At 40.0% G+C, this 23,633-nt stretch overlaps 1 protein-coding gene and 1 pseudogene across 1 annotated transcript in view; both read right to left on the bottom strand.

Annotated features, from left to right (window-relative positions):
• PIEZO2 (piezo type mechanosensitive ion channel component 2) overlaps positions 1–23,633 on the bottom strand; it is a 541,878-nt gene that overhangs the window by 304,507 nt on the left and 213,738 nt on the right. The window lies entirely within an intron of this gene.
• LOC112817886 (large ribosomal subunit protein eL33 pseudogene) lies at positions 8,551–8,953 on the bottom strand (annotated as a pseudogene).

The raw sequence follows: 23,633 nt of genomic DNA, 5'->3' as shown, positions 1-23,633 counted from the left end.
AGTAGCTGGCAGACTTCCTTGATTCAACACTTTTTAAATGAGATTTATAATATGGAGCAGTCTAAAACATGTTACATTCTTCAGGGGAAAGCAAAGGACAGCAACAACGAAGAGAAAAATATATAGCATAGAGAAATGGGCCCAAAGCTTAGAGGGATTTTTCCTTTCCAGTCGTAGATGAAGTTAGAAATAATGAATTCTGATTCCTCTCTTTCCAAATGTCCCCTTGATAGCACCAACTTCCAACAACAGAACTGAAATCTGGAACAGAGCATCACAGCATCCAGAAGCTACAAACACACCCTAGACTCAAGGTCATTCAGTCTGCCCAGCAAGTTCCTGTATCTTATGTCCTGTGGTCCACGGTGACAAAATGCCCTTTGGCACCCGGCAGCACTGACGCTCCGAGGAGGTGGGGGGACTGCCATGCCTAGGAGCTCAGGACATTTCCTGCTCGAACACATCAATCAGCAGTCACTCCTTTACAGACAAAACTCTGCCTCTTCTCCCTCTTTCACTCTCTCCCTCCCTCTCGCCCCCCATTTTCCTATCGGCCTCTGCAGATCCAAGCTCCAGTTCTTGCCATAAGAGAAAGGAGTTATGGAAACTTCTTTTCTTGGGAGCTACTTTCCCCAGACCAATGAGCTGATTCTGCTGGGGGCTCCCAGTTCTACTACCTCTCCTGACCTGGCCCAGCAGGCCAGGAAATCCAGGAGATTTGGGACCCCAGAGCTCTGAACTTCTTTACTTGTCATCCTTTGGGGGCTGTATTCTCCTCTTTCCTTCCTTCTTCATTTTCCTTTCCTTAATCTCCTTGCTATCATTCGTCTGTCACCCTGATCTGGCTATAATATGGAATTCAAAACAATTTTTTAATTCTACAAATTTTTCATGTCCTGATTATTAACTTTAGTAGCACACGAGAGCCTCTAGGAGAAGTTATATCATCAGGCAATTTCCCACACCACCTTCCATCCAGGACCTGTGACTTTCCTTATGTTAATGTTGTTTAGCACTCAGCATGTCCAGCAGGAGTTCAGTTTGTACAAATACACACAGACAGAAGGCCACATGCCAGTATGTCACTTGAAGATAAGGGGACAGGGCTGATTCATTTTTACTTCTTCTAATCTTTTGTAGTAGTTGTTTAAAATCGCAGGGCTTTACCTGTCCCCTGAAACCAGACATATGAGTCCCAGGGTTTGCAACCATTACAACCTTTCAGTTTGTAATTTTCTGTTTTTCATAAACATTAAAGAAAATGCAAAAATCTATCTTTATGTCGTAAATTGGTTACTTGTTTTATTATCACATTTCTTCTGTGATTACTGTTCTCAATCATTCTTTCAATCAACTTGTTGTTCAGTTTCTAATACAAGAAGAAAGAAACTGGATTTTTCCTCTAGGCTTCATAATGCAGTGGTGAAACTGGTAGCCAAATGAGGCAGAGATTTTCGGCAGTTTTATACCAGGTATGTCTCAGATGTTGAGAGCCACTTGAACTTGGACCTGCACCTCTGCGTTTTTCAAAATAATTAGCAGAAAAGGACTAATAATTCATAGAAGTGGTAGATTTTTGCCAGCACATTCCTATAAAATGGAAGTATTTTTATATATCACAGGACCTGCCAGGCCGCTGAACATGTGACCTGGCACAGAAAATGGTGATCAAACACAAATATCCAGAAATGATACCACTTCGAAGTTTTCTGGTGGAAGCTCCATTTACATTATTTTTAACTCTTTTTTTTAAAGATTTTATTTATTTACGAGAGAGAGAGAGAGTGAGAGAGAAAGCACAAACTGGTGGGGAGAGGCAGAAGGAGAGGGAGAAGCAGACTTCCCACTGAGCAGGGAGACCAATGCGGAACTCGATCCCAGGACCCTGGGATCATAACCTGAGCTGAAGGCAGATGCTTAACCCACTGAGCCACCAAGGCGCCCCTATATTTAACTCTTTGAAAGATTTTCACATCTACTCTGTCAAGATTTAACCATGCCTCAAATGTTGACCATAATGTGAAATTCTAGGAGAAAAGTAGATGTTCCCAATGAGCCAGTAGTGACATTCTACTTTGCAAATATTAAGATGCTCTGGTGTTGAATTGTAGCTAAAATCTATTACACCACAGAAATGGCTGCTCTAATGAATGACATGAACCCAAGTAATGCAACTTTCCCAGCCAGTGAGCATGACTGCAGCACTTTGGGTTAAATGGTGAGACCTAAAAATTTTTTGAGTCCTAATTCCCAGATGAGATTTGTCATTAATTGGTTAAAAGTAACTGTAAAAGATAAGAGATAAGAAAAAAATCTTCACCAACCCTTATTTAATAATTTTCATATTAAATGACCTATATATTTTTTAAATCATTTTCACCTCTACCTAGTACTCTTGTAATGCCCATCATCTTCTGCTCTGTCATTAGTAAATAGATGACACACCCCTTTAGTACACAGTAATTGTCATTCAGTTGCATACTTGGGTTTTCATTTCACTTACCCTTTGTCAGTTCTTTTCATAATATGCCTTAATTTTACTTCATCTACGGTCGATCGTTCATAAATAAGGGTCAGAATTCTTCATTGTCACTAACAATATGGTGTTTATATAGAACATATGATTGACAGTACGCTTTTCAAAATAAACAGCTTTATATTTTTCCTTACTTGTAAAATAATATACAGTTGACCTTGAACAATGTGGGCGTTAGTGGTGCCGAGCCCTGTGCATTTGAAAATCCACATATAATTTTTGACTCCTCAGTAACCTAGCTACTAATAGCCTATTATTGACTGAAACCTTACCAGTCACATTAACACATATTTTCCATGTTACATGTATTCTATACTGTATTCTTACAATGAAGTAAGATAGAGAAAAGAAAATGTTATTAAGAAAATCATAAGAAAGAGAAAATACATTTACAGTACTATAGTGTATTTATTGAAGAAAATCTGTTTGTGAATACACCTGCGCAGTTCAAAACCATGTCGTTGTTTAAGGGTCAACTATAGATCATGACAAAACATGGAAATACTTATGCTCTTTTATTTTTGCATAAACACCCCTACACACTAAGACTCTCACATTCATACTTGTACATATAAAATAAGGGTCATACTATTTTGAAACTTGTTTTAATCACTTAGTAATATATAATGTAACTCTTTCCATGTCAATAAATATAGGCATGTAACCATTTTATTACCCATATAGTATTCCATATTTTTTTAAACATGCAAGTCTTTATTAATATTTATATTCTATCTACACTTTTGCTATTAACCATAAGAATGTGTTGAATACCTTTAACATGTATCTTTGAACATTTGTTCCATTAGTACTTCAAGATAAATTCCTAAAAGTAGAATTAATATGTCATGATATATGTATATATATAAGTAGAGTATATATTAATATATATAAATGTATATGCATATAACATGCATATATGTGCATCATATTTGATAGTATTAATTAAAATTTTGATTTTATTCAAATTTTATTCAAATACATGTTCTTGATTGAATTCAGTTTATGAATCATTTTACCTTTTATAAAACATTTTATTTTAATTTACATTTTCATAATTAGTAATGAAATTAAACAAATTTCCTAGGTTTTTAAGATTTTAATGTTTTGTATTATGAATTGCTTGTTCATGCTCACTGTCCATTTGCCTATTAGATATTTGTCTATCTTATTGATTTATAACAACACTTTCTATATTAGAGTTCATAATCCCAAATATGGTAAGTCTACAGGAAATGCATTTCCTTTGTAGTTTAAAAACCTGAGTACTTAATTATTTTATTTTCCTGAATAAAACTGTTAAATAGTTGCATTATTAATCAATTTCTATCATTTGAGCTTTTCAATTTTTCAATTTGCAAGTTTGTTGCCCCAGTAGGTGGGAACAAATGTTACATTTGTTTCTTTGTATCCAAATATCTCAACTCCAGGAGGTCTTGAATGAGCATAATACATGTTTTATGCTGTCATCTGAGTTAACTGGTCAGTCTGAAATAAAACTCATTACCAGTATTCACTCTTTGTGAAGAGTAGGACAAGCCTATTCAGAAATATTCGGCAAGTCTATTCACAAATATACCACACTCTCCTCTATGAATGGAGGGTGTTACAACACCATAAAAGATTTTCTTTTGAAAAATTATCTTCAAGTACTCTAAAATGAAATGTAACTCCTAAATAATTAATCCCCTCATCAAAAAATGGATTTTTAAAGATAATTGTTGAGCACAAAATTTCTGGTTTAAGATTGGATCTTGGGTGCCTGGCTCGCTCAACTGGTGGAGCATTCAACTCTTGATCTCAGGGCTGTGAGTTTGAGCCCCACATTGGGTGTAGAGATTACTTAAATCTTAAAAAAAAAAAGATTGGATTTTATTGGCAGTCCATGATGTTTCTTCTACCAACATCCCAGCCAGATAGCCATGGACACACTGGAAATGAGAAACACACACACACACACACACACACACACATGCATACCAGAATAAATCTATTTTCAAGAATCTCAGAGGATCTTTCACAAGTAGGTCAACTGAACTGAATTGTGAAACTCAGCTTGTAGTGTTCTGTGCATTTGTCTCCCATGGAAACCAAACAAACCAGCCAGCCCTACAGAAGGTAAAAGTATGTTCCATTCTCTTCCCACCATACTCCCCCTGGTTCCGAAACACAGATCCATAGAGAACAGGAAGTGGAAGTTGTACCTTCTCTGCACAGAATGCCTCTTCCTGGGGAGGCCAGACTCTTGTCCCTGTCATGGTCACCATCACCCTGCCCTCACCTGCCCTCCCTGCCTTCCAGATCTTTCCACATCTACTCCAACCCTCAGAAACTGATGCGTGCACGTGCGCGCGCGTGTGTGTGTGTGTGTGTGTGTGTGTGTGCATGTGTGGAAAGTGATAGACAGGAGGTAAGGGAATCAGGCCCCCTAGGCCCAGTACGTTTTAAGGCACACAGTCCTCATCAGGGAAAAGTTATAGGAGTACTTAGGGTCTGAAAATCCCTGGCAATTACCTATCCTGAGAACTAGAAATAGCCTAAATATTCAATGATTATAAAATGATTATATACACTATTAATACACAGTGGAATAGTATATAACATTAAAATTAGATTTCTAAATAGAAACTGATGAGATAATGAGACTCAGATCCTCCATAGAACTTAACAGAAATTGTAGTTGATGTGATGTCCCACATATTCAAACCAAGATTTCCATGATGCCAAATGATTTTGGGGGTTGGGAGGAGCCAGGGCAAGGCTATGGAAGTCCTACTAAACTAAAGAGGGAGGGAAGCAGGGTGAGCAGAGAGGAAGGATAGAGCCAGATTCCTTAGCGGCCATGAGAGGAGAAGACTCTGAGCAGGGAGAGGACACTGAGACCACAGGAGACAGACGAAGGAGAATGCTGTGGACCATCTCCGCAGCAGAGCACGTGCCGCGCAGTTCATACAGCACTCTTTAAGGAGGGCAGGGAGTGAGGAATGTAAGCAATGGATATACAAAAAAGCATCCTGGATGATTGCCTACTTGGATAACTGCAGTCACTATACAGTCCATATATAGATTACTTTTTTCAGGGAATGATGTTATGTAGAACACTGAAATTATACAAATAAAGCCATCTGTTTTAGACAAATTAGAAAATACTTAAGAATCCTGCCATGTTCTTTATGATGAACAACCTTTATTGTGGAAGCTTAGAATGCAGGGCTGCCTTTGAATTGGCCCCATGATATGCTCTGAAATCGACTTTAAAAATCAACCTCTTATGTCCATGTTTGTTTTCTCATAAAAGTTGACTACAGAGGACATTCCAGTAATGATAATTTCAGTTGTTTCAAAGCCAAATGAATGGGAGTTTCCTGCACAGCCTCATAAGTGAGGCATTTGCCCAGAAAATTGCTTGAATTTGACTTCGGACTTTTAGCCTACTGCACTGCGATAATGTGCCCATTCCCTAGCTTACTTGAAACTCTTAGATGCTTGCATAAGATTCCATTCCTGCTCATTCTTATAGGAACCTCATGATATGACTTGAGATAAAAACTTAATGAAATAAAGATATACATGAAACCAACTAATGAATGGAAAATCACTAGGAAGTACTAATTCTTAAATTCACAGTCTGCAATCCACCTCTGGTGGTGTTCAGCTTTGGGGAATATAGTGCAAATATATTCATGAGCAGCTGAAAATTCATGAGCAGCCCATTATAAGAAAGGCCTGAGTTCCAGCAGGAGACCAAGTTAGAGCATCGCCTTAAAGAGGGCATCAGAAGCCTGGTCATCTCAGTCCTCATAAGTCACCACATCTTCAAGTTAATATTTAGTTCACATGTAGTTATTTTCTAGGCCTCAAATATAAAATTGTGCATTTCAGAGTCAATGATGCACAGCTTTTATCCTTTCCTAAACTAGCTTGCTATTTCATATACTTTGACTAGACCGCACCAATGATGCCAATTTCCTTCCATTTTGGGGTGTCAGTTTCTTTCTCCATACTCCAAAGATGGAGTATCTGAAATTTTGGCAGGACAGTAACTTAGCCCCAGCAGCAAAATAACGTTGGCCTTGACTCCCTTCCCTACTACCTGTCACGGTCAGGTGGTGTACTCACTTTAGGTCTCCAGGTTAGTTGAGGCATCTCTAAAATGAGATCAGCAGCACCTTCACACAAATCTGATGAGGACATATACTCAAAGCATCTTCTTGGTGTCTGGCATAAAGTCGGTGGTAGATAGCTGGTAGTCACTACTAATACATGGTTCTTGACTAGAGTTGAAATGTACTGCCACAGTGCAGACAGTACTTGGGAGCCTGAGAACTTTAACTGCACAGAATAACCAAAGCCCAATTTTCCCCTTGTCCACACACACACACACACACACACACACACACACACACACACTCAGACTTCCAGACAGGCATGCATTGAATGTATACAAATAAGCTTTAGCATCATTCCTCTTTGTAATTGGCACATCATTATGTTTTGTGGTCGGTTTCAGTTAATCCGTGTTGTAGTACATAGTTTTCCTTTTAGTGTGTGTTTGCCAAAACTCTCCTAAAATTATCTTAGGGGAAAGTGAATGAGTATTTAGGTTAAACCCATAAATAGCTTCATTCATTTAAACTTAAGTCCTTCAGAAAGAGCTTACCAAGCAAATACAAGTATTCAAATTGGTGTTTATGAGGTTGTCCCTGAAAGATACACATGAGAACATGTATCACGTGGGAGAGCTCTTGTTATTTCCTATGCTGCTAGCCCCAGGCCTACGTCACACCCACAAAAAGAGGTGGTAGAATAATGAAATGCAAAGTTGACCTACAAGATCTCTTTAAAAACAAGTGCATTTCATTCTGCATGGAGCACTGGGTGTTATGCACAAACAATGAATCATGGAACACTACATCAAAAACTAATGATGTAATGTATGGTGATTAACATAACAATAAAAAATTAAAAATAAAAAAATAAAAACAAGTGCATTTTCTCTACTAAAAATGCACTTACAGTATTCTTCTGAGAGAAGGAAGAAGAAGATAGAGTTAATTCAGTTTTCTTATTTCCCAGTATTTATAGAACATTGGCAAGCATTTCAATGGAGGATGCTTAGTTTCCCAGGATGAAGATTTTCTCTTTTATGTTCCTTTGGGCGTCTTTTATGACATTACAGTTCCTTTGTATGGTTTGGGGCTTTCTTTACACTAACTACAAACTCCTCTTTGCCAGAAGCGTGTGCCAAGGAGTGATGTTCACTTGTAAAAATTAAATAAAGCAACACTGGTGGACATTTTGATAGCTAGAAATTTTATGACAAAGAAAAACTTATGAAGCATATTTAGTTTAAAACTGCAACGGTAGCAGCTGAGTCCTTGTTTCCTCTGAACATGGGTCAAATATAAAGTGCAGACAAAAGACCATCATACCTATTTATTATATAGAGTGCTAGGTAGCTTGTAGTTCCTCATTTTTAATACAGTTGATAAAATATATACTATTCTATGTCATAAAATATTTAATGCCTGTAGAGAAATCTCCTCTCGTCCTCTGTCACACATTTTAAAACTTTTATTTCAAGATTACCTTAATCCTGAGAACACTGCATATTTCTAAATGATTCAGGCTATGATTATTTTAATTATCTTTGCTGTTAAATGTCAGATATTATCTTTGGGTTAATATTATGGAAATAAAATGCACTCATTCTTTAATAATACCCATGAAAACAGGTAAAAGTAAGATATTCATTCAATTTATTCAATAGACTTTATCAAACTCTAATACATGCTAAGTAGTGGTAATATAGCAGTAAACATGAATCTTACTTTTACTGGGGTAGAAGTAATAAAAATAATCAGGCTATATACATACACATACACATACACATACACATATATGTCCACATGCATACATACTATGGAGAAAATACAGAAGAGAGTAGGTTTAGGGAGATAAAAGTGCTATAGATTTAAAGATTTATTTATTTATTTATTTTTTTTACAAATCTACACCTTTATTTACTTTTCATTAAATTTAAATCCTTGAGGGGTACAGCATCACACGGATTCTGTGGCCAATGGCTTTAGCAGGAAGGTTGCTTCGGAATTTGGCACGAACCATGCCACTGTTTCCATGAGCACGAGTTACTTTTCCCCAGATTACTCTGGTTTTGTTTGGTTTGCCACCAGGAGTCACTGTGTTGTTCTTTGCTTTGTACACATAAGCACATCTCTTGCCTAGATAGAATTCCGTTTCATGTCGAGCATAAACATCTTCGATTTTAAGAAGAGCTGTGTGCTCCCTCTGGTTCCGGAGACCCCGCTTATAGCCAGCAAAAATGGCCTTGGACCACAGCCTTCCGGACATGATTTGGCGTTACAGGAGTCCTGTTCCCAGCAGGCCTCCACAGGCTCCAAGATGGCGCAAGATTTATTTATTTGAGAGGGAGAAAGTATGAGTGGGGGGGAGGGACAAAGGGAGAGAGAGACAACCATCAGGCCAACTCCCCACTGAGCATGGAACCCAATTCAGAGCTCGATTCCAGGACCCCAAGAGATCATGACCTGAATTGAAATCAAGAGTTGGCTGCTAAAGGGACTGAACCACCCAGATGCCCCCAGAGTGCTACAGACTTAAAAGGATTTAAGGATAAAAGTGCTAAGTAATAAATGAAGGGTTTATTTATAATGAAGTGAAACTTTTATGTTTTTAAATATTTTTGAGCCATCTTCAAGGTGGGTGATAAATTGGAATCTAAGGTTTGACTTTATGGTGGCCCTCTTTCATTCTAAGTTAGCCACATCCTCCTCAACTGGCTGCCAGTTTTACTTAGAGAAATACTAACACTGATTTTTTTCATTTCAGATACTGGGAAGTGCCTCCCCAGGACTCCCTCTCTGATTCAGTTTGCACTCCAGGGTAGAGCCCCATACTGGGAAAGGTACAGCGAACAAGCGTCTTCCAATGCCAGCTTGAGCGAGGAGGCTGAAGATCAGGGTTTGGCCCCCAGGGACATTTTTCAGCTGACCGCAGCCCGGGGAGGAGGGGTGTGCTGCAGGCAGCCGGCACCTGCTCCGGGCCTCTTCCTAACTCCAGTCAGTGCATCACATCCATAGCTTGGCGTCACCCATGGTTGGGGTAGTTCCAGGTATTTATGCCATGGAAATCGGTAAATACTACAAAGCAGGTGGTTTTCCCTCAATATCTGGTTGAATGTCAAATTCCCCAGTGCACCACTAGTTGGGACATGTTCCTGGTGGCCATCTTAGCACCTGGAAAGGCTCACTTCAATCAGACAGATGGAGTAGGTTAAAATAGGGGGCTTTGAGAATCTGGGCCCACTAAATCAACTAGAGAGAAAAGCAGTTATAATGAACCCAACTAGGTAGACACTTCAGTAATCCAGACTTCCACTGGATGCTAAATTGTGCACTTTTTCCCTCCAGTACTCTGCTTTCATGAAAAAAGAAATAATTGAAACAAACTGAAAGGCCAGATTTCATGAAAAGAATGGAGTCCAGGCTATTTCCTGCCCCTTCAGCAAACACCTTCATCCTTTCTCTGGGATTGGCTTGCAAAGATGAACAGCCACCGTGACTCTGAGATGTTCTTATTGGAGCAAGCAGACAAGAGCTTCACGCGAAGCTCTGCAATGGCAGGAGTCTACAGGGCTATCAGCTGCCTAGAAGACACAAACTGGACACTCTATGGGACTCATCCTTCGTTTTCCTGAGGTCTTACTGTAAACGACTAAGTATGCAGCCTGACAACTAAACGCACACCCCACACCGCACAGCCCCCATCCAATCTGCTTTTGTGAAAAAAACAATGAAAAGGTTTTACTCATGGCTGTTTTTCACTCAGTAGCCACCAGGAAGGAGGGACAGGCATGTGCTTGTCATCTGGGTCACACACGGGAGAAGGAGGCAAGCTGCAAACTTCCTGAATGTCCTCCCTGTGCATCCTCTGTTCTCCCCAGAGACCGGCAGCCACTTTTCCAAGTATTGTTATCAGATTCTCTCAGATGTCAGGATTTTCTTTTCTTTACTTTTTTTTTTTTTTTTTTTTTAACAGAGATCTCTTTTGAAAGTTTGAGTTCCTGGCCCAAATAAGCATCTGTGGAGGAACTCTGCCTTCCACACAGAAACTTGAAATTGGTTAGCTGGGGATCTCCATGGGGAGTTTCCAGGCCCCAGATAGGGGAGGGGTCCTCAGGCTCCCCCCACTCCCCGAGCAACGGGGAGAGGCTGATGGAAGACAGTTGTGGAGCAGCCAAGCCTTTGCTTCAGAATCATGCTTTTTACTGATAAATACTGTGAACACTACATTCACATTTAAGAATGTCTGACTAATTTCTTGGCACAGAGCAGAATCCCCGAGTTTTAAATTTGAACCAGTTGAAAAGCAATCAATGCACATTTAAAGCATGCAGCAAATATCAGGCATTTTAAAAGTAGATAGATAGATGATAGATAGATAGATGATAGATAGATAGATAGATAGATAGATAGATAGATAGATACTGTTTTTTTTCAAATATGAGGCATTGAGTAACACCTAAAATTTTAAGGGCAAAGCTTTCTTGGACAAACTGCAGAATTTTCCTTTCTGTGGTTTTCCAGTAGTCCAACTCAAATCAAGCCAGACTAACACTTGCAGACATAAGTTTTCTGGGGGCTGATAACTATAGCAGACTTCCTTTATTTTATTGTATACTCTCCATGCTTTAGGTCAAATTGGAGATATAAAAGCTGCATTTTTAGGGGAATAAAATGTTTATGACGAGGGCAGGAGACCAAAGCCCAAAGAACTTAGACGTGGATTAATGTATTTAGTCTAGGGAGGATTCAGAATTTCATAAGCATCCGCTTCCTTAATAACAATACCATACCTTTGCATGGCGACCCGGTTCCTAGAACAGCCTTTCAGATGGGACTTCACATGGAAGCATTAAGGGCAAGCTCACACACACACCAGGAGGAAAGAGGACAGAGTCGCTTCATTATGCTCTGCGGTGATTTCTCTGCTTCACCACGTGCTTCTCACTTCCCCTTTGAGGGGAAGGAGCCAGGGTCTTACTTTATTTTTTTAAATCCTCAGTTCTTAAACAGTGCCTGGCACATAAATGCTATAAATAAACAATGAAGAAGGGGTATTGTGAAAGACTAAATGTGATCAGCATGGAACAAATGATGTAACGGGTCCCTGGTCTCAGTGCCATCGCATTCTGGCCCACAGGGACAGATTGGAACCAGGAGATCTTTCCAGATCTAACACCACAATAGACAAAAGTTCCCCTTATTTATTAGTGACCTAAAGAGATCTGTGGTCACTTTCCTTAGAGCATCCATTTGTCCCCTCTTTTACTGGCCAAGACCTCTCTTCCCAGGCCGTAATTCAGAGCAAAAGAACATTTGGAAATAGCCCTATGAAGCACTGGGAATAAAAGGTGCCGGGTAAGACAAGTCTGGTCACAGTGTCTCAAAGCTAAACATCGCACTTTTCTATTTCTGCAAAACTTTCACAACACTTCACCTTCATCCCTGTTTAATGGTTTAATTCAGATGCATTAACAGGAAGAGAAAAAAAAAAAAGATTCTTGGTTTGTCTTAGTGCTGACTCAAAAAGATTTACAGGGCTTTGCTGAGGTTTTGGCTGACTGCAGCCTCCCAGCTGCTGAAAAGGTATCCATGCATCAATCTTTATGTAAACACTCATAGCATTAACCACGGTTGCAATGTAAATTGGAGCCACAGAAAATATTCTTGTTTCTGTGATGAGGTAGAGCATCGCAACTGACTGCCCCGCTCAAATATATAGAAGCTCAGTAAAAGAATCTGGAACAAGGTGTGATATGAGCCTCAAATGCTTGCAGACATCGCTAAGGCATTCTTGTGCCTGGTGAACGGGGACATCCACCACAGGCTGTCTTCCCCTAACGCATTCAGAATGGGGCAGAACAGACACGGGGCAAAGAAGGTCTGAATGATTTTGACTGGATTCCTACACCTATTCCTGCAGCTGCAAGTAAGACTGGAATGTTTGAACAAAAGAAGAAAAAGCTCTCACTGGTTGCTCAGTGTAAACAATAATTGTTGCGTTTCAGCAGTATCACATTTGGGGGCCATTCCAAGTAAGGCACAGGTAGGTTGCTGGCTGCACACACACTCACCTCTGAGGGGCTGGGAAGCAGAACGTTACTGGTGAGGTGGTGAGAGGAGACTGTCCGCACCACTCTCTCAGACCTCGTTCACTGCCTGCACTTAGGACAGAGGCTGTTATTCTCACCCATAGTTTTTTTTTTAAAGCTCTTCCACAGTGTTTAATGGAGTTTGACACAAACTGGTAAATGGATGGAAAGTCAGAGTAAACATATGCTTGACCCAAGGGGATCTTGAGTTTTACAAAGTTCTAGTGGCTTCTTAGCTGGAGGTGAAGGGGGGAACTAATATTTACCGAGCCCCCAGTACATGCACGAATGGATGGACACCGTCTGTTCACAGTCGCTTTTGCAGGTTCTCGCTATACTTTGGAGACTATTTCAAAAGCAAATATCTAGGGAGCCAGTAAAGATAAGAATTTTATAATTCTGTTATAAAGCTCAAATGTGCCTTAGGTTCAGAGAAAGAGGTGTTGGATGTCCCTTGAGGTAATCTCCTAACTCCTCAAAGTGCCACAGTGTGATAATCAGGAATGTTTTGCTTGATCTTTCTCAGCCCTTTTACTTTTAGTTTAAAACGGAGAACAGTTCATTTTAAATTGCAGAACTTCACACCGACTGCCCTGGACTTCAATGATAAAATCAAGAACTCTATGATGTAACTGTATTAAACATAAGTTGCTTGTGATTTGGGAGGGTCTGAGGTGTAGATCTCAATTGAATTATCATTGTAGGTCTCTCTTCCCTATTTATCTGCCATCGAACTATCTAAACATGTATCGACCTATAATTTTAATAAGTTCTAGAATTTAATATTTTCAAAGGATCTTTCCTTATAGCACAAATAATGGATATTCATTTAATTCATGAGTATCCCCACCACCTAGAAATTAACCATTGGTATATATCCTTCTGGACTTCTTATTGATCTGTGGGGTGTGTGTATGTGTGTGTGTGAGAGAGAGACAGAGAGAGAAAATCATATACACTGTTACATAATGTACTTTGCTTAACTTCATGTGGTAAAATGTGTCCCATCAACATATATTCTTAAAATTCCAGTGCATGGATGTACCCTAATTTAATTAGCTAGTTCTTTTTGATTAGACATTTAGGCTGTTTCAATCTTTTATTATTATTATTATTACTAAATTATCAAAAAGGCTGTGAGTATGGCCACCCTTCTGCATATCATATATATATGAAGATATATAGAGATATATATAGATATATCTCCTTAGATAAAGAAATAGCAAGATATAGGCATGTTTCCATCTTTTAATACTTTCAACTAAAAATGCCCTCTGAAAATCACATTAATTTATAAGTCAAGCCACATTAAATTGATGATAGTTGACAGAAATTTTGGCCTATAAGAACCATTTCATATGATGCACCATACCAGAAGCATAACATTTTGAGAAGAATCTTAATAACCCCACTTCATAAATGTATTCAGTCATTTGGAAAACGTGAGTGGGGCAGCTAAGCATTACATCTGGCCCTATGTATAAATCAGTGAGCACACCACCCATGGTTCCTGCCTGTTTGCAGCTTATAGTCCAGAGCAGAAGATAACCAATAAGACAATTAGATGATTAAAGATTAAAGCAAGTTTTAAGAAGTTAAAAAAAAGGTGGGGGAGAGAATACTTTAAATTGTTGGGAGGGAAAGAGGCATTTAGGCAGAGCAGACAAGGAGCTGCCGGAAGACCTTCCAGGCAGAGGCGACAGGAGGGAGAAGACCCAGAGCACAGTCGTCTATTAGCACCTTTGAGAACTTGCTGGATGCAGGTCAGAAGGGCCGAGAAAGTCGTAATCAGGGGACAAGGCTGCAGGCTGCAGGCGGGAGAGCAGAAAGGGGCCATTTGCTTTTTACATCTTTACCAGTTCTATAGGTAAAAAAATGTTACCTCATGTTTCCATTAATTGCAATTTCCTTAATCCTAATGATATGGAACTTCTTTTCACATTACATTGGCCAGAAAAAATTTAAAATTCTTTTTAATTGCCTGTTTTTGTCTTTTCTCTATTTTTCTTTGCTTTTTCCTTTTTTCCCCTCTATTTTTCTATTGGAGTAATCATTTCCTTATTCATTCCTAAGATTACACGTTAATAATTTTTCATTTATTTTGCAATTTTTTCTCTAATTGTTATCTTTCAACATGGAATTGATTAGTGTGTGCTGTGCTCCGTGCTGCAAAGGTCCCTGTCCCCGTAGTCAGGGGACAGACTACATCAGTCACATCATCTGTCATTTATTTGAGATGATGGAATTATACCTTCTCTCTATCCATCCAACACACTTCTTGGAGAGATTTGAGAGCCCTACATATGACCACCGTTTGTCATGCAGACATGTAATGAAAGGATCTTTTCCTGAGTTCGAATTCAGGTGAACTGGTGGCACGATGTAACTATTTTTCGAAGTCTGGAAGAATGCCAGCCTGTAATTAAGGCCCTCCGTGACTGCATTAGCCATTTTACGCCACCATCAAGTTTCCATTAAAGGGTTTTTCTAAGGAAAATTAGTGAGTGCCCATTGAAAACTCGTCATGTTCTCTGTCCCCCAGCAGAATTAACCACTGTAATTTCCCAGGACCTACATGGAGGACGGCGGCATTATGACCCTTCCCTGTCAGGGGGAGCGCTTCAGCCCCTCACCGACGTGTCCCCAGGAAGCTGACTGAGGTCAAAGACAGGCCAAGGTGAGCACTCGAAGCCCACGTGACCCTCATGGTGCATGTATTTCAACAGAGGGCATGGACAGAGGGTTCTGTGGTTCCACTCCCACCCCAAAGCAAACAGAAAAATCCACTTTAATTCTTGCATGGAAATTACAGAAAGCATCTGCTAATATGCTAAGGCATTCTGACTAATTTCAGTGGGTACTTAGTCTTATGCAAAGATTGAGAAATGAGAAGTGCTAGGAATTGTCAATATTATAAACATATTATATATTTACTGACCATATATTACTTTTTGCAAACATACAATGCCCTCATTGGTAAAATTTTTTGAACTGTGTTAGGCCTATTGGGCACAACAAAGAGCGTCAAAACCTAAACATCCGGAAAAATCACTTAATTTAATAACCAACTCTCCACTCCTCTTGAGACCTGCTCCAATAGGACAATTTCACCTTGGGTCTGTCTTATGAGCCCATGCTTTAACTGCCCCCTATCAGCATCTAAAGAAATCCAAAGTCTTTCTTCTTAAATGACTTCCTTCACCCCTCTTTCCTACCTTCCTTCCTTCCTTCCCTCCTTCCTTCCTTCCTTTTCTATTTAATAAGCCATTTTATAGCACTTAATATGTACCAGGTATTACTGTAAGCCTTTGCAAATATTAACTCCTTTTATTAAATCCTCAGATCTCCTCTGTGAGATAGAGACTCTCATTAGATCTGTTTTACAGATATGGGAGCTGAGGCCACAGAGAGGTTAACTGACTTGCCCTGAGTCACACAGCCACTGTGCAAGGGCCAGGATCCAGCACAGGCCGTCTGACGCTGATGTTCTAACCACCATGCTACTGTGCTGTGGTTCCCCTGGTAAACAGCTGTGCATGTCTCTTGTAATAAAAAAAAGAAGAAGAGGAAAGAAAACAAAAAAAGCATGTCATTTTTTTAATAACTGAAGAGAATATCATGGTAGAATTCCTAGTTTTCTTCTTGGGGACAGTGCACTGTGCATTCCCTACGGTACAACTGTGCTCGTGAGGAGGAATGTTTACTTGGCTAGAAGAAGCCTGGATTAGTTAGCCGGCAGTTGACAGAGAGGAAGGGAAACTTGACAAATCTTGCGAACATTCTAGTGCAGTGATGCTGGAGAGAAGCTAGGCTGCCCAGTGCTACTCAGAGAGCAAAATTAGAAGTCATCGACGAAAATGACAGCAAAGGTTGGTGTGACTCCTTCTCCCATCTAAGTACTAACCAGGCCCGACCCTGCTTAGCTTCCGAGATCAGACGAGATGGGGCGCGTTCAGGGTGGTATGGCCATAGATCGTGTGACTCCTTCTAAAAGGACACCACTTCTGAATTAGACTCTGTGAACGGTGCTGTGGATAAAATCCCATGAAGCAGAGCACCCTGCAGGTCTTCCAAACCTAAGATTTCATGAGAAGGAGATTTACTGCACATTAACAGAAACCTGCAACATTAGAACTGTGAACAAATTCTGGCTTCAGTCAAGGCAAACTGTTCGAAAAGCAATCTGGGTGGCTGATTCGAGAGCCGGGACTCTTCATTCTATGGCCGGTCAAACCCACCTCGCCGCCCACAGCTTATTGAGCCTTTGCCTGTCTCCAGGACAACTGTGGCCACTGCTCTGCCCACTGCCTCGACAGTGGCAGCACCCTGCCCGTGGCACCCCTCGGAGCACCGGGCATGGCCCAACAGGGAGCTCTGCAGCTCACGTTTACCTGGAAGGAGATTCCAAGTCTCAACACTCTCTCCTTTCTATCACTTTTGAGGACAGATTCAGTGGGGTGTCCTCATGGGTGGTAATTCATTTAAAATGGTCCCCTTAAAGACCTTATTTTCCACCCATCGACCCTAGTTGATGTCTTTGAGGATGTCTTGTCTTTGAGGATGTCTAGGAGGCCGATTCTAATGACTTCTTGGAGCAACAGCAGAGAGGCTCCGTGGCAGGACATTCAGCACTGTAAGCTGGCACCTGCTCTCCCCACAACTCTCTCCTGCTAAAAATGAGGCTTGCTTTCTTGGAGCACGAATGCTTCTCCTGGGGCCCTGCCTTACTTTCTGTTGGAATAGTTTTCAGATCAGAGTTCTGAAATTGCAACATCCCAATGCTTTCTTTTTTTTTTTCTTCTTTAAAGTAATGCAAACTTTACAGCTCATAAACCTTCATTGGATTTATGAAGGTGGAGCTGGCTTTGGAATGTCTCCTGGAGTCTGTGCATATTGAGATCGCTTTTGAACCCACTCTACAGAAAGGAAAGAAAGAAAAAAGAGAGTCTTAAAGTCACAGCAGGGAGGTTTCATCTGGAGCCTGGCTGGAGCAAGCCCTCAGTGCAGTGTCACCAATCTAAAAGCCCCTCACCCGTCCCTTTCTTTCTGCTGATGTGCTGGTAGGTGTTAACCCTCCCGACCAGGGGAAGTTCAAGGCCTGGCAGCTATGTTGCAGAAGTTTTGCCAAGATTAAAATACCTGGGGCTAGAATTAACAGTCTCTGGATGTAGGAAGGAAACAGTCAGATGTCACCTCCAGGCCAGGCAATCAAAAACTTAACCCAACAGAATACATCTTCGCTAGAGATAAAAACAAAACGCTGCCGACACTGAGTTCCGCTTTCAGGAAGGCGTAGACACAAACCAACAGCACACTCCTGTCAATACCACAGCTTTTCTGGCTTGAATCCTGTGAGGATCCTCCCCTTGAGCTCCCTCCTGGCGGACACCCCCAGCCCCTTGACATCCCCGGAGACCTGGGCAGTTTTTAAAACTTATTTAGAATGCTCGTTTTAGTCTATTCTGGTTTCTCCACAACGACGACTTCTAAACAGACAAGCCAGCTTACTGTCATCAAGAGAAATGAATATTTAGTTTACGAAGAGTAAACTATTTGCGAGAAAATTACATGTAATGACCAGGAGATGGCACGAAATTAAACACAGCTCCTGGAGGCAGCTGAATGGAGCCGTGCCAGGAGCTACTATGGGAATGAATGAAAAGCCACCTCCCATTTGTTTGGTACTTTACTGAGTTCAGTGTTCTTTCCTACCAAACACTAGGTTGCATTTGGCATCTTGATGGAGGCATCCTAGACCTACCTATTGGAGATATGCTCTTCAAACCAGCTTGTGCACATGACAGCTTCATGTGTTCTAAGCCTATAATGCTCACGGAGAGCTTCATATAGGGAAGAAAGGGTCAATGCTTATCTTGTGGCTGGGATTGGACAGATTCTGGGACTTACGGCAGATTTCCCTAAATTTCTACATGTTATCTCCCCTATGGATAGAGCTAGTGCATCATAATGTTGTCTTTAAGCTCCGTGTGATATGAAAACAATTTAAAAATAGCCCTCTAGTAGAGTCAAAACTGGATTTCCACAAAATCAGATTTTTTTTTCTTTATTCTTCTCATTTTACTAGTGTTCTGTCTCCCAAATTGTGAGAAGTGGGAACTCCCTTCCAAGCACCTAACCTTCCAGCCACTTCCAGTTCCTCTTGAGCAATTTCCTGGGTTCTAGATGTCCTTCTTGTCATCTTCCCTGATGCTTTCTTGAATTATGCTCCAAATTCTCAAACGCTTTGACTTGGCTGTGATTATCTAGGAAAATGGTAAATTAATTCTTATTAGAGTGTTCCTTTAAAAAAATACATAGCCTTGGGCACCTGGGTGGCTCAGTCGGTTAAACAACTACCTTTCGCCTCAGGTCATGATTCCAGGGTCCTGGGATTGAGTGCTGCATCAGGATCCCTGCTCAGCGGGAGAGTCTGCTTCTCCCTCTGCCTGCCACCCCCCCTTGCTTGTGCTCTCTCTCTCTCGTAAAAATAAATAAATAAATAAATATCTTAAGAAAATAAAGTAGCTTTAATTTAATTGGCTGAGACACAAACAGTGGATTTTAGACAGCAGAGCAGAGGTGAGAAAAATACTCTCAGTAAGAAATTATGTAGGTAAACTTCTAATAAGTCTTGTATGTGTGTGTTTATATATGTTTTTTTGTACATGTTATGCTTTTACTATGCAAATAACTTAGTCATCTGAAATGGCATGTAAAGGTCTCATTTTATAGTCAATTCTACTTCATAATCCACCAAAATGGGAAGTGAGGTATCTATGGAATAACAGAAACAGCAAACTTGGTACTGTAAGACATATGGTTAAATCTTCATTCAACCCTGACTAACTGTGACCATGGGCCATTGGCCTCAGGTTTCTTATCTGTAAGATGAAATTAATAATACTTGCTTTATGTGGTTCTTAGCATTAAAATGAAATCATAGCACGGAAAGTGCTTTGCAAGTACTACAGAAATGTAAAAAACTGAATAAAAGTTAATATACGAGGCATCTAATAAGAAGTATTAATAGCAGCAAGGTCTGACCACAGGCAAACACCTATTTTAAGCTCTGACTTGTGCCAAAAATCCAGGGTCAGATGGAGGAAGGAAAGGCCCATAAATCAGTCTCCTTAAGAAGTCTCCTTAGGAAGTCAGCAAAGATTTAAACATTTTTAGCTTTCAGTTTAATTAGCATTGAACAATTCCAGAAAAACACTAAAAATTAATTATTTAGGCCTCACATGTCATGAACAAAATATATTATTGTTCTAACAGTAATAAATATATTGTATGATTCTTCATGACCAGAAAAAGAGACAATATCCAACACATTTTATAAATGAATCTATAAGTGAACTCATTTTATCAATGAAGATAATTTTCCAAATTTCCAATTCACAAAAGAGATAACCAGGGTATTGTTCACATTTCAAAAGTGGGTTTACATTCTCAACATAGTTTCAAGAGGAGACTCTTTAAAACGTGGGAGCTTTAGTGAATTTTATAGATTGTACCAAAAATTCAATCCCAAACCACTTTTTAGCTCATAGATGCATGTGTATTTATGCCAGCAAAAGATCCGAGACTGACGATGAGAATCCCAAAAAGAAGAATCATCACAGGCTGTGTGAGATACGTGTGTGTTAGCGGATTTTCATCTGCACCCCAGGGACAGTCAGTTGCCCTTGTCAGAAACACACACTCCAACGGTGGGTAGCCAACATTTCCTACAAGAAGCCACACTAGAGAAGCTTCTAGTGTTTTGGCATCTCTATCTCTGATTCACACAGGTATTTGTTATTTACCAAAATAAATGTTAAAATGAGGGTTCCCAGGTGAAATTGGTGGTGTTCGAGCTATGTAGGTTGGTGCGCCCATGGCAAAGCCTTGGGACAAACACATCATATGAATCTAGTGAGCTCTCCCCCCAGCTCCCAAGCACAGGTGCAGTTGGGAGGACCGATGCTGTCATAGTACTGGGCCTACCTCCTGAGTTCACAGGATTCGTGCTGCACCGATGCCAATGACAGGTAGGACTGATCCTGCCCGTAGACTATCACAGTGTTTCCCTCCAGTGAACATGTCATGCGAGGTATGCTCAGAGCTCCTTCTAGGATTAGGCCCTGGAACTTTGTGAAGAATAGAGGACAGGATGTATCACTGCTTTTATGCCTGCTGATAATGAAGGTTTACAACTCTAAAAAATATTCAGTCTAAGACACTAAAAGATGGAATCTGAGTACTCATAACCCAAGCAGAGTTATAAAGAAAAGACATGTGGCCCTGAATTTTCTTTAAATATCAAGGACTACTGCTATTTACTAAAAATAACTTAATAGTTGTACAAGACTGGGGCACCTGCGTGGCTCAGTCAGTTAAGCGTCTGCTTTCAGCTCAAGTCGTGATCCCAGGTCCTGGGATTGAGCCCTGCATCATGCTCCCTGCTCAGCAGGGAGTCTGCTTCTCCTTCTCCCTCTGCCCCTACCCCCTTCTTGCTCTCACATGCACACTCTCTCTCTCAAATAAACAAAAAAAATCTTAAAAAAAATAGTTGAGCATGACCAAATTTACTTGGGCCCATTTACAACTCTGACACATTGATTTGAAAAAGTGAAATGTCTCAAATTGAAATATCGAAACAGAAAGGGCTTCCATCTTTGGCAGTGTAGCCAACTAGATACCCTAAATGAAAAATTCTCCGAACTGAAAAATAAAAAGAAAAAATGTTGCATACAACATTTCAAGAGACATTTAAATGCATCGCTGACCTGAGAAGAACTTAAAGAATCCTCAGAGGACAGAGAATGAGTGAAGCGTAGGCCTGTGCTCCGGCAGTGTCTGCCTTACCCTGTAATGCTGATACAGTCACACAGACCGCTGTGAAATGGTCATCAGTCCCAGGCTCCACCCGTGATAGGGAATCCAAATGGAGACATCTGGATAAAGTTGGTCCCAAAATGGTTACACCCTTAGTGTGAATTTTAAGTGGAAATAATGCAACCCAGTGTGGTACATGGCAAGGTGAATTCCCGTCTCTGTTAAGCAGAGGGAGAAAAACATTTCTCCTGAGAATTCACACCCACAAACTACTCTACACACAGGTATGCTGCCTGAATTCACAAGACCTATGTGGTCTGAAAAACTTCTTCCCAAGAATTTATTTTGAGGCAATGCCAGGTTGATAGAACCCCTAGGTGCCTGGTAAAAGCCAACAAATTCTCTTGGAAAGGGACACACTTTCTAAGTTTCTAAGTATTCCTCTAAGACAAATTTCCCAGGAATAAGAGATGACAATTAAATAATAAGAGTCAAGAATTCAAACATCATGACTGAAAACCGAAAGTAACTACTGAGAGTTGAGATACTAGAATTATGAGGAGACACAGAATATAAAATGAGTTGGTTTAATATATTGACATAAACAAAAATGAAGACAGAAAATGATACCAAGGAAGAAAAAACTAAAATGACAAACAGGAGGATTTTTAAAAGAACCAAAAAACTAGAAAAGAAATGAAAACATAAATATGAAAACAAATACTCAGGGATGAAGAAACCATCAGATCAGGCACAAGTGAAGAAAGGATCATGTATTCAAAATACATGAGGACACAGTTCTACCTAATCAGAGTTTCAAAAGGAGAGAATAAAAAGAAGAAAAAAAACAGTATTCAAAGACATAATGTGTATAAATTTTCCAGATTTGACTAAAAATATCAGTTCTTGAATTATATTACAACAATCCAATGAAACACAAATAAGAATAAACAAAAGGAAATTTACACAAACATCTTAGTCAATGTAAAGATCACCAAAAGACAACAGGCAATATTTAAAAACCAGCCTGAGAGCAAAAACAGATTACCTACAAAGAAGAAACAATTAACCTAACCCTTAACTCTAACAACATCAGAGGTATTAGTGGGTGGAATAATATTTTCAAATTGATGAATGAATTTCTGCTTCCAGCCAAGATGTAGTTATAAGAATCAGATTTATTCTCCCATCAGGGATAATCAAAAACTAAACAAAACAAACAAAAAATATACCAAAGACCAAACCATGAAACAATTACTTTCAAGACACTGACTCTTAGGCAACATCGGACAGTGGTCCTTGAGGAAAAAGAAAACAAACTAAGCACCCAACCATTGTCCCCAGATTACCATGACAGTATAGCAGGTAGCATGGAGGGGTGGGGGAGCCAGGTTAGTCCAGGGGACTCCCTGAATAGAGGAGACAGAGCTGAGCAACCAAGGAGACCAAGGATGGTACATTTCACAGAAGAGAGTCCCAGAGGGTAGGGATCAGCACAGAAAAAGGACCCTGGATATCTGCAGTGCTCTCCTTGGGGATTCAGCCTAGTCGTGGGTAGTACGTAGATGTGAGGAATGCATGAACCTGAAGGGAAACCATCTGAAAGAATTAGAAGGAATAGTAACTACCTTTCTTACAAGGTCAACAATATTGCCTATTCCTACCAGCCAGCATTGAAGAGAATAATCAAAAAGGTCCTGCCTCAGTAATGAAGAAAAACTGACCATAGACTTAACACTATTCTGGTCCTGCCTAACCAATGTTAAAAACAAGACCCAAAAGGATCAGAATGTTTACAGATAACTTCATTTCAGAACAGAGCTTAAGAACATTTATAGGAATTCATGAGGTGGGCATTCAATCAAAAATTACCAGATATATACAGAATCAGGAAAAATATGACCCATAAGTAGCAGAAAAATCAATCCATTCCTCTCAGAATTGCCACAGATGTTCAAAGGAGATGTTCAAATGAGTAAATTAAAACAGCTGTTGTAATTGTATTCTATATGTTCAAGAAGTTAAGTAGATACACAGAAGATACTTTAAAAAACCCAAAAATTATATTTCTGGGGATGAAAACTA

The sequence above is a fragment of the Callorhinus ursinus genome, unplaced genomic scaffold (genome assembly GCF_003265705.2).
Source record: "Callorhinus ursinus isolate GAN/ISIS: 27379988/994484 unplaced genomic scaffold, GSC_fseal_2.0 scaffold86, whole genome shotgun sequence".
In the NCBI taxonomy this organism is placed as follows: Eukaryota; Metazoa; Chordata; class Mammalia; order Carnivora; family Otariidae; genus Callorhinus; species Callorhinus ursinus.
The sequence above is the reverse complement of the archived record's forward strand: the minus strand, read 5'-3'. Positions and strand labels throughout refer to the sequence as shown.